At 44.1% G+C, this 10,961-nt stretch overlaps 1 protein-coding gene across 1 annotated transcript in view; it reads right to left on the minus strand.

Moving 5' to 3' along the window:
- Window positions 1–6,350, minus strand: part of rassf6 (Ras association domain family member 6) — a 123,421-nt gene extending 117,071 nt beyond the window's left edge. The window contains exon 1 of the mRNA XM_072516971.1: window positions 6,175–6,350. The gene's annotated coding sequence lies outside the window, so the exon portion shown is untranslated. The remainder of the gene's footprint in view (window positions 1–6,174) is intronic.
- Between the last annotated feature and the right edge of the window lie 4,611 nt (window positions 6,351–10,961).

Below are 10,961 nucleotides of genomic sequence, written 5' to 3' on the forward strand. Positions count from 1 at the left end.
AACCTTTCTGCTGCAATTAAAGGATTAATTCCAGTAGTTTTTTCATGAGAATATCAGCCTGTCCACAAATAACCTACAATTAGTGCAACATAAACTGGGTGTTCACCACCTTTTGACCAGTCAGGTGAACCTTCACTGGTCCCGTGGCACTGCTGGCAGTGTTGAGACAGCTGTTCTTCTGAAAGTTGTCTCCAGTTACACGTTGTTATGCCAACTCGTATATTAACAATGAGGAACACTGGACTATGTAAGCACCTGAGATAAGGGCTCATTCCTTTGTTTCTGAACCTGTCTAGCAACTGTAAAAATACACCACAACATTCAAAACAGGCCTTGTGTTTCAGCAGTGCTGCTGTCTCGGAGTCTGTGTTCATGAGCTCCGTAAACGGGAACCTTCAGCGGGAAGTTGATCAAAAGGTTGAATACTCTTGCAAAGTCAGATCAAAAGAAGACTATTTATAATTTCAGCAATGTCATGAGGAGGTTGGGAAATCACTAGGGAAACGAGCAAACAACACCAACAAATTAAATGTCCATCAACCGGTGCCTTTTTAAAATCCAAAGCTCTCTGCATGCAGCTTAGATTCCTCTCTCAGGCAGCTACTTCTGATCAGTAGTGTGTGGAAATGATCCTTTCTCCAGCTTAGACTCACGGTGAAGCCTGGCCCAGAGCAAGACTGAACTTCAGGGATCGGATATTTTGCATTGTGGTTAAACAAATATGCAAATCAGAGAATGCTGGCTGTGCCTGTATTAAATTTGCAACTGGCATTTGGACATAGTGAAAGTTGAAATATCCCTAGGTCAAGATGAATTGTCCCAGGGTTAAAGTAGAATTATCACAGGTGTTGCACTTAAAAGGTTTGGAAGATTGTTAAGTTTTGGGACACTGTTTAATTTAAGATAAAATAGGGTAATTAGTGGGGCCTTGTGTCCTGTTCCGAATCCTATTTGACAACAGTTAACCTGGGCGGTTTGTTTGCTATGGACGCAGTGAGGCCCAGATTGGTTTACTAGGATGAAAGTGAAAGATGTTCACATAAGTGGACAATGGCAAGGGCATCTGTGATGGTAAATAGAATATCCCCCCCCCCTCGTGAATAGAATATTAAGCCCTCAGTCTCATAGAGAGGTATGAAGAATAAAATGCTCAACAAGTGGTTATATTTTTAACTGTCTATTTAATTTCAAGATAGAGTGAAGTTGGCGATCTAAAGATGAGATAATTAGCATTGCTCTCTGGATACAAGGCCCATGTGATTCACGTTGCCACAGGGATGGGGTTTGGCAAGGAAAAGTTCATGGAAGCCATTTATGATCTGGTTGCAGGCATTCCTAAGATAGACTTGAACCTCATAGACACAAACAATCTGTAAGAATCTGAGAGAGAGAACAGGCAGAAAGATAGACGCAGTCAGTATTTATTGTTCAACACGCACAATGCAGTGGGCACTGGCACTCCAAGTGAAGTGACCAAGTGTCACCTAGCTTTGGCTAGCAGAGGGAATCTCACTGTGAATGCCAGTTCGTGGATTAGATGGTATCAGGCTGTGAAAGGGAAAAGGAAGCAAGCCAACAGGAACTGAGAATAGCTTTGGATTGGCTCCTGGATTGGATTTGTTTATTGTCATATGTACCGAGGTACAGTGAAAAGTATTTTTCTGCAAGAAGCTCAACAGATCATTGAGTAAATGAAAATAAAATAAAATACATAATAGGGCAACACAAGGTACACAATGTAACTAGGTACAATGTTGATGAGATCAGTCCATAAGAGGGTCATTTAGGAGTCTGGTAACAGCGGGAAAAAGCTGTTTTAGAGTCTGTTCATGTGTGTTCTCAGACTTTTGTATCTCCTGCCCAATGGAAGAAGCTGGAAGAGTGAGTAAGCTGGGTGGGAGGGATCTTTGATTATGCTGTCCGCTTTCCACAGGCAGCCAAGGTGTAGATGGAGTCAATGGATGGGAGGCAGGTTTGTGTGATGGACTGGGCTATGTTCACGACTCTCTGAAGTTTCTTGCGGTCTTGGGCCGAGCAGTTGCCATACCAGGCTGTGATGCAGCCAGATAGGAAGCTTTCTATGGTGCAGCTGTAAAAGTTAGTAAGAGTTAATGTGGACATGCCGAATTTCCTTAGTTTCGTGAGGAAGTATAGGCGCTGTTGTGCTTTCTTGGTGGTAGCATCGACGTGGGTGGACCAGGACTGATTTTTGGAGATGTGTACCCCTAGGAATTTGAACCACCCCCACCTTGGCCCCGTTGATGCTGACAGGGGTGTGTACAGTACTTTGCTTCCTGAAGTCAATGGCCAGCTCTTTAGTTTTGCTGGCATTGAGGGATAGATTGTTGTCGCTGCACCACTCCACTAGGTTCTCTATCTCCCTCCTGTATTATGACTCATCGTTATTCGATATCTGGCCCACTATGGTCGTATCGTCAGCAAACTTGTAGATGGAGTTGGAACCAAATTTTGCCACGCAGTCGTGTGTGTACAGGGAGTATAGAAAGGGACTTGCGGGGCCCCAGTATTAAGGACTATTGTGGAGGAGGTGTTGTTGTTTATTCTTACTGATTGTGGTCTGTGGGTCAGAAAGTCGAGGGTCCAGTTGCAGAGTGGGGAGCCAAGTCCTAGGTTTTGGAGCTTTGATATGTGTTTGGTTGGGATTATGGTGTTGAAGGCGGAGTTGTAGTCAATAAATAGGAGTCTGATGTCGGAATCCTTGATGTCGAGATGCTCTAGGGATGAGTGTAGGGCCAGGGAGATGGTGTCTGCTGTGGACCGGTTGCGGCGGTATTGGGATTGCAGGTTCAAGGCGTTCCGGGAGTATGGAGGTGATGCGCTCCATGACCAACCTCTTGCAGCACTTCATTATGATTGAAGTCAGGACCACTGTACGGTAGTCATTGAAGCACATTGCCTGGTGCTTCTTTGGCACCGGTATGATGGTGGTCTTCTTGAAGCAGGTGGGGACCTCAGAGTGGAGTAGGGACAGGTTAAAGACGTCCGCGAAGATATCTGCCAGCTGGTCCGCGCAGGCTCTGAGTGCATGACCAGGGATCCCATCCGGACCCGTCGCCTTCCAAGGGTTCACTTTCAGGAAGGCTGATCTGACTTCGGAAGCTGTGATGGTGGGTGTGGGTGTGTTATGGGCTGCTGGGGCACTCGACAGTGGATCGTTAGTATCCTGCTCGAACCGAGCATAGAATGCATTGAGTTCATGTATTGGAGAATGAAGTGTCCACTTAAGGGACAGAGTAATGTAAAACTGTGAAGGGGTATTTTCAGTTAAATGGGGAAATTTTCTGTGGTCTGGAGTTTAGGTTGCCTACAAAACTAGTGTTTAGCCAATGCTGTTTTGAGTTTGGCTGTTACAGTAAAAGCTTTAAAACATAAAGTCTTGTCAAGTAATCCTTCCAATTAGTCACCGGAACGTTATCGGTTTCTACAGACATTTTAACACAAGGTTAAAGTTGAATTTTCCCAGGGTTAAAATGAAATTATTCTGTGGTGGAAGCTGAAATATTCCAGGAAGAATATTCCTTTACTCGGAATCTTTTTAGTGGAACGGTTTTTAGACCCAAACATTAGTTTCTCCTTGATGTTTTCCTCCAAATAGTTAATATCGTCGGTCTTTTTACAAACTATGTATCCGACCTCTTCACAGAAACAGGGTAGAATTTAATGCAGGGTCTGGATCTACATCGCTTCCTTTGGGGAAGGTCCACCACATTAAGTACCAGTCAAGCACTAAATGGCCAGTGACGGGCTTTTTTTGGGATCAAGGAGCCTGGGGCCTGAAATTCCATTCCCTGAAAGCTGCCAATCGGACGCTGGTATGCAGCTAGCTCTTCATGGCAGGCAGCTATTGAGGTAACAGTGGTAGCCACCAGCAATGCGCCCAAAAGAGACTCAGTTCGGGACATAGGTCACAAGTGAACGAGGACAGGGTGGGGATTGCGGGCTGGGGTTTTGGGGAGGGCAAAAGAACTAGAGACAAGAGCAAGATGGTGGCTCTCGGTGAGCCTTCCTGAGGCCAGATCCCTTGATCAAGCACTGAGTACCTGCAACAAGTGACCCTTATCCTATTACAACCGGAGCCCACAAGGAAACATGCCAGGCTTGTGGGCGACTTTCCTGTCCAGCCCACCGCTGTTTGAATACCAGTGGCAGTGGGATTAGGCCTTTAAGTGAGCATTAATTGCCCATTTAAGGGCCTCAATTGGCGGCGGGTGGGAAGTCAGTCTACAGGTTTTCCCACCCTGCACTTAACCAGGACAGAGGCAGGAAGCTGGCACTCTCACGCACATTGGGCAAGATGTTTATGATGTATTATTTATTAGATTCCTGCCAGTCCCAGCATACAGCTGTTTTGGGGAGCTGAAGACAAGCTGCTTCTGTGGAACAAAGGGTTGTGAAACCTACTATTGCCTGCTTAGTGCACTGCTTTCTCCCTATTGTCCCCAGTGGTTGACTGAAACAGTGTTTATTTCCACAGTTGCAGCCTGACCAGGAACAGAACAATTGGTTTCACCACTGCATCCAATCTAACCATCCTTCCTGTGTGGGAATCTTATCCAAGGAACTGTTTGATTGGCAGCTCTGAGTTGGGTAGAAAATTCTGAAGTCAATGGACAAGAAATTCATGCATGGTCTAAAACGGGCATTCAGCATTATTGCTGGAGACCAGTTTCACTCCCATTGACTCTTTGACAGCTTGAATCCCTGAAGATGTGGGCAGTCCTATCCTAGATTTCAGCGACATGATGTCACCCCTTTAAATAATCTCAGTTCCTTGTTTTGTTTCTACTTTCACTTTCGACAGTTGTGTCCACCAAAGCAATCTTAAAATGATTATTTTATCATTTTAAAAGTGTGGCAAAGGTGATGTATTCAGTAATTTGTTTCTCAAAGTTTGGGACGGAAGTGGTCTGCTCCAATCCTGTGTTTTCCCAAATTCCTATAGCAGCTGAGGTAACTATTTAAAATCTGCCTGAGCAACGCTTTGTTCCAATCTGCTTAAATTCACTTGTCACCATGTGTTGAACTTTACTCCAAATAAATGAATCCCTGAGTAATACACACATTTGAGGGGGTGGGAGTCACGCAGCCAGTTGGAGAACAGATCCCGAAGAATTAGACACAGGAGGAGAGTGTGGATAAAAATCAACAAAGGGCCCGAGATGGAGAGATGAACAAAGGCTCACCTCAAGCACCAGTTGATACCCTGGTTGTTTTGAGTAGTAAGGTGTTCAGCTCTGGCCAATTTGTGTTTTCCAATCTGTCTTGATTATTAAGAAAAAGTGGACAAAAGAAAAACTTGATCCTCCAAACAAGTAATGATGTGTATTCCTGCATCATCTATTTTCATAATATTGCTCAAGGGATTGGCCATGGCCAGAACAATGACAGCCCCCCCCCCCCCCCCCCCTCCACCAGCCCCCTGCCCCGCTCTTCATCAAAATACCGCCATTGTATCACGGGATGTAAATTTGGTGTCTTTGTTTAATGCCTCATCCAAAAGATGAAAGGTTTAATTCTATTAGATTGCTTTGTTTTACTATTTGTTAACTTTCCACGTTTCAGACAGGGTGCAATCAGGTGAGCTACAAGATACGCCTGCAGGGAAGTATTTCAGACACTAGTAAAAAATAAAATCAGCCGATTAAGTTGTAGGAATGCTATTTCATTCACAAGTTACAACGCGTTATGCTCCTTCATAAGCTTTGGACTGGTGGGTAAACGTGGCAGATTTATAAACTATATTGAGAAACAACACAGCAGGAACTTAATCCTGGTGATGACCCTTGGAATGCAGCAAATGAATACACAAAATCAAGTGTCATTACAACATTTGCACTTTGGGCTCTCATTTCACTAACATGGTGCCATATCAGTTTGCATAGCGAAGGTTGTAAAATGTACATGAGTCACAGTGGCTTTCAGTCTTGTGCCACGATTGTAGCTGTATCAAGTGGTCAAGTTGTAGCAGTCAGGCTAGTTTCAGGGTTAGTGCAAACACTTGTTCCAAATGATTTTGCACAACTGATCTTGAAATCACAAAACTGACTGATAAGTCTCTGAGTTCTGGCCTTCCCGTTCGTGGACCAAATTAACACGGCAAAGATCAAAAGAATTGTGATAAACATGCATTCTTAATCCTTAAATTTCACTTACCTGAGGAAACCTGAAGTGTAAATCAGTGTGACGTACTCTCTCACAGATCCCTTCACATTGTCCATTCACACACATGTCAGAACTACCTGTCAGCTCACCTCTAAAATATGGAAGAGCCTCAAGAAAAAGCTAATTATTAAGGAAGGTAAACTGCCGGGCTTGAAATTTGACACACCCACCACCAGCTGCCCTGTGCATTTTGGGAGTGTTTACTTTGTTGTTATAATAAGCAGCTGACACAAACACACCCACACTGGCAATGCTATTAGAGAGACAACTCCATACCTGTGTTAAAATAATATATTGCTTCTGTAGAGGATCTTCCTGCTGCAGATTAAAATAATAACCTTTACTATTCTCACAAGTAGGCTTGCATTAACACTGCAATGAAGTTATTATGAAAATCCCCTAGTCGCCACACTGCCTGTTTGGGTACACTGAGGGAGAATTCAGAATGTCCAATTCCCAAACAGCACCATCTTTTGGGACTTGTGGGAGGAAACCAGAGCACCGGAGGAAACCCACGCAGACACGGAAGAATGTGCAGACTCCACGGAGACAGTGACCCATGTCGGGAATTGAACCTGGGATCCTGGCGCAAAGCGATAGTGCTAATCACTTTGTTACCGTGCCTCGCAGCACATTTTTGGGCAGTGCACTCCAGACCCTAACCACTTGCTGCATGAAAACGTTTGTCCTCATACTGCTTTTGCTTCTTTTGTTAATTATTTTAAATTTGTGTCCTCTCGGTCTCGATCCTTTCAATAATGGGAACAGTTTCTCTCTACTCTGTCCAGACCCCTCATGATTTTGAATGCCTCTATCAAATTTCCTCTCAGCTTTCTTTTCTCGAAAGAAAACAGTCCCAAATTCTCCAATCTATCTTCATAACTGAAGGTCCTCGCTCCTGGAATCATTCTCATGAACATCTGCTGAACCCTCTCTAATGTATCACACCTTTCCTAAAGTTCGGTGACCGGAACTGGATGCAATATTACAGCTGTTTTTACTCTTTTGTGGAACCATTTACTTCAAAGCATTATTGCCATCAGCAAATCGCTGGAAAATGTTGATACAACTTTATTGAATGCTGCACAATTCTTAGCTTCAGTTCAAAGTTTTGTCACGGAATTTCATAATGACTATAGCTCGGTGGAAGCAGAGGCACTAACTTTAACATTAACAAACAATACAGGTCACTCGGACGGTGAGAAGGATACGAGACACAGGAAGTTATTTTTCAGTGAAACTAGAGACAATGGGCAGGATTTTCCAGTTCCCCAAGCTGTATGTTTCTCGACGGAGTGCCATTCGCTGGCAGCAGGATTTTATCTTTCTGCCACTTGTCAATGGGATTTCCCATTGTAACTACCCCATGCCACTGGGAAATCTATGGGTGGGATGTGCTGCTGGTAGGAAAAGTGAATTGCAATGATCGGAGAATTTCGACCAATGAAATCATTGTAAAAGGGAAAGAGAAGAGCTGTCAATGTTATTTGTGAGACAATAATGGTGCAATTGCAGAGTAGAAGTGAATCTCTGAAGAAAACTGTGGATTTATTTTGCATTCTTTTAGACAGAAGTGCGGATGAGAATGCTAGAAGCCACTGCAGTAAGAAATTAAGTGAATTCTACCTGGACGATATTAGACACAAATCTTTTTGAAAAGGAAGTGAAATAATTCATTAATTTCATTGAGAATGATGAGTTCTTTGCTTTGAGACCACCAGCTGATTCTTATAGACTTGTACGTGATGGTTTGCAGGCAACGTTTCCAAATATGGAAACCATTCTGAAGATATTTTGAACAATACCTGTCACAAATGTTTCCGGTGAATGATCTGTTTTAACATTAAAAAGAGTTAAAAATTATTTGTGAAGTGTAGCCACCTGGGATGGCCATTTCCCGATTACAAAATGGACACTTTGCAAATATTGCAGGGAAAATGGACAATACTGAGAAAACAAGCAGGTTCAGGGTTTGTCTGTTGATTGGGGCCGCAGCTCCCAGACAAGACCAAAAATGTAGGCCCATTAGCATACTAATAGCCCATCTCTGGGAACAAAAGAGTAACATTTGAGTAACCGATACTAAGGCAGACACTCCGGCGCCAGAGGAGACCAGAACAAAGCAGGCCAACGGCCAACTAGGACACGCCCAGCCATCAGGGCACCCACCCCTTTATTGGATGAAATCGATAGGAACGATCGAGAAAAGGCCCAATTGATTGGTGCCAAGTTCAAGTCCCGCCCAAAAGCCCCTTTGGGTATAAGAAGGAGTCCCCAAGAGAGAATCGTTCTCTTGGATCCGGCTCTCACCGAGGAGAGACCTGTCCAACAGCTGCACCAGAAACAAGTAAGTCTAAGGTCAACGCACGCTACCAGACAGACGACCTTAGCTGTTATCCCGTACCAGTTCCACCCCAGCAGCCTCAGAACCGAACAACGGCCATTGTTCCTCTGACTGAGTGGACGCCCGAAGCTAAGTATAGGCTTTAGCAGTAGTGATAGTTTAGTCTGTAGAGTTTTGTGCATGAGTATATTTAACTGTGTGTGTAAATAAATAAGCATTGACTTTGAACTAACTAACTGGTGTATAGAGTCTTTGATCAGTATTTGGTTTGAACCTTGTGGTGGTATCGAAAGATACCTGGCGACTCTAGAGCAAATGTAATTAGAATTAAGGAAGGCGACCATATTGACCGCCATATTCAGAGCCAAATAAATATAGCAACATTTAGCAAAATTTACTGGCGACCTCTGACGGGACTCGAACTAGAAGTGGCCTAGTCACTCCGAGAGAACCCAAATTTGAATTGGAATCCAATTGGAAACAGAAAAACCACAAGTGTGAGAACGATACTGATCAAAGCTCCGAGATTCAGAAGTGTGTTAATGCATGCATACTAACAGGGATATAATGTAAACCTGAGAGGTTTTGTTGCGCAAAACTGTCAGGAACCTTGTAGGCCGGAAAATAGCGTAAGCCGTACCCGTGTTTACATCACCACTTTATCACCCCGTTCCAAATTCAGCAGAGAACCCAGAGATAGAGAGAAAACGGCAATGAAGGCAATGGAACGCCTTAAGAACCCCCAAGAATTCAAGGTTGCAGTGACCAGTAGAGTAGGACAGTGTCCCGTATGGGAAGAAGAGATCAGAAAATATCTCAAAGGGAAAGGATGGCCCCTTTGGAGTGAATTCTGCGCCAATGACGAAACAGGTCCCAGGAGTATAGGACATACTTGGTGGGAGAACCTGTCAGAGATTCATAAGAAGAGCTTGGGGAAAGCTCGCAAGCCGATGTCAATCGTGTCCTGCTTGGCACAATTGCGAGTGTTATGGGCGAGGCATTTTCAGAACCCCAAAATATATCATAGAGTTCAACCAACCTCCCCCTTTAATGTATTTGTTGCTTTTCCTAGCACACGGCTTGTTCCCTAGGTGTGGGTTTACAATTATGGACACGTGGGTTTTTAAACACAAAACAATGTTTATTCGATGAACTCAACCTAACATCTGAAATAAACACTGGATCTCTTAACACCCCTTACTTCAAAGATAACTCAGAAAATATTACAACAGTAAATAATTCCTAAAAATGTTCCTTCAAACTTCCAAGAGACTGAACACCTTTAAACAGAATCACATCAGGTTACAGACTTTACTATTATGAGTTTAAATCACCCAAATGATCCAGAGATAGTCTTTCATGGCAGAGATCCAGCTCACTGCAAACACAGACACTCCCCAAGCTTTTTTCCTCCAAACTGCAGCTCTCTGGAAACACACAGACACACACAAGCTGCTTTTATAAACTGCAAAACTGAACTGCAAAATGGCTGATCGAAAGCCCAGCTCCACCCACTCTCTGACATCACTATTTTCTTAAAGGTACATTGCTTAAACATCCATGTCTTAAAGGTACTCTCACATGACATGAGGCACAGAGGAGGCCGTTAGGATGCTCCGTAGAGAGATTGAGGAGAGAGACAGAAATAGTGAGGGAGATGTGAGCGAATTTGAGAAGGAGAACAAGGAGTTAAGAGAACAGTTAGCAGCGAGGGACAGAGAGGTGGATGATGCCAAGTGGGTACACCAGTCTTGTCTCACCCATTTGAGTAGTTTTCAGACCCAGTACGATAAGGCCTACCAGGACACGCAACGCGCGGTCTTGGTAAGACAGAAACTGAGCAACAGGTAGAGCAATTGCAGAAACAGTGCAATGATTTAAAAGCAGCCCTATGAGCCTTCCACACTTCCATGACGGAACAAAGGCACAGCTCAGTAGATCATGCGAAGTGCCGGAAGCAAATTGCAGAATCGCAGAATTGCAATCTCTGCTTTCGGTCCAGAATGGGTTTCAAAGTACGTTTGAACCCGAGTTTGACCAGGAAAATGGCCCCGATTGGCAGGAGTTAAATGAAACTGCCCACAGATACGTACATGGGACATGTACACAAGAAAAACCCCAGAAAAGGAAAGCACCCCAACCCCCGACTGAACAGGCAGAACACACCCCCATGAACCCTGTAACCACACACCACAGGGCCGCAGCAGAAGGAAACGCAGATTTCCTATATACAACCCCGTTAACCGTGACCCAATTACGGGATGCGTGTGGAAAAAGTACACCAATCCTTCCCACATTAGACCCCCACCAGTTTTTTGCTTGAGTTAAACAGCAGGCTACCATGTACAGCCTGGTTGAAAAGGAGCAAGTGAAGCTCACAGTATTAAGCCTCGACCCTTCAGTCGTGGCAGCCCTTCCCGACCCACAGAATGTA

Source organism: Scyliorhinus torazame, chromosome 9 (assembly GCF_047496885.1).
Source record: "Scyliorhinus torazame isolate Kashiwa2021f chromosome 9, sScyTor2.1, whole genome shotgun sequence".
Lineage (NCBI taxonomy): Eukaryota > Metazoa > Chordata > Chondrichthyes > Carcharhiniformes > Scyliorhinidae > Scyliorhinus > Scyliorhinus torazame.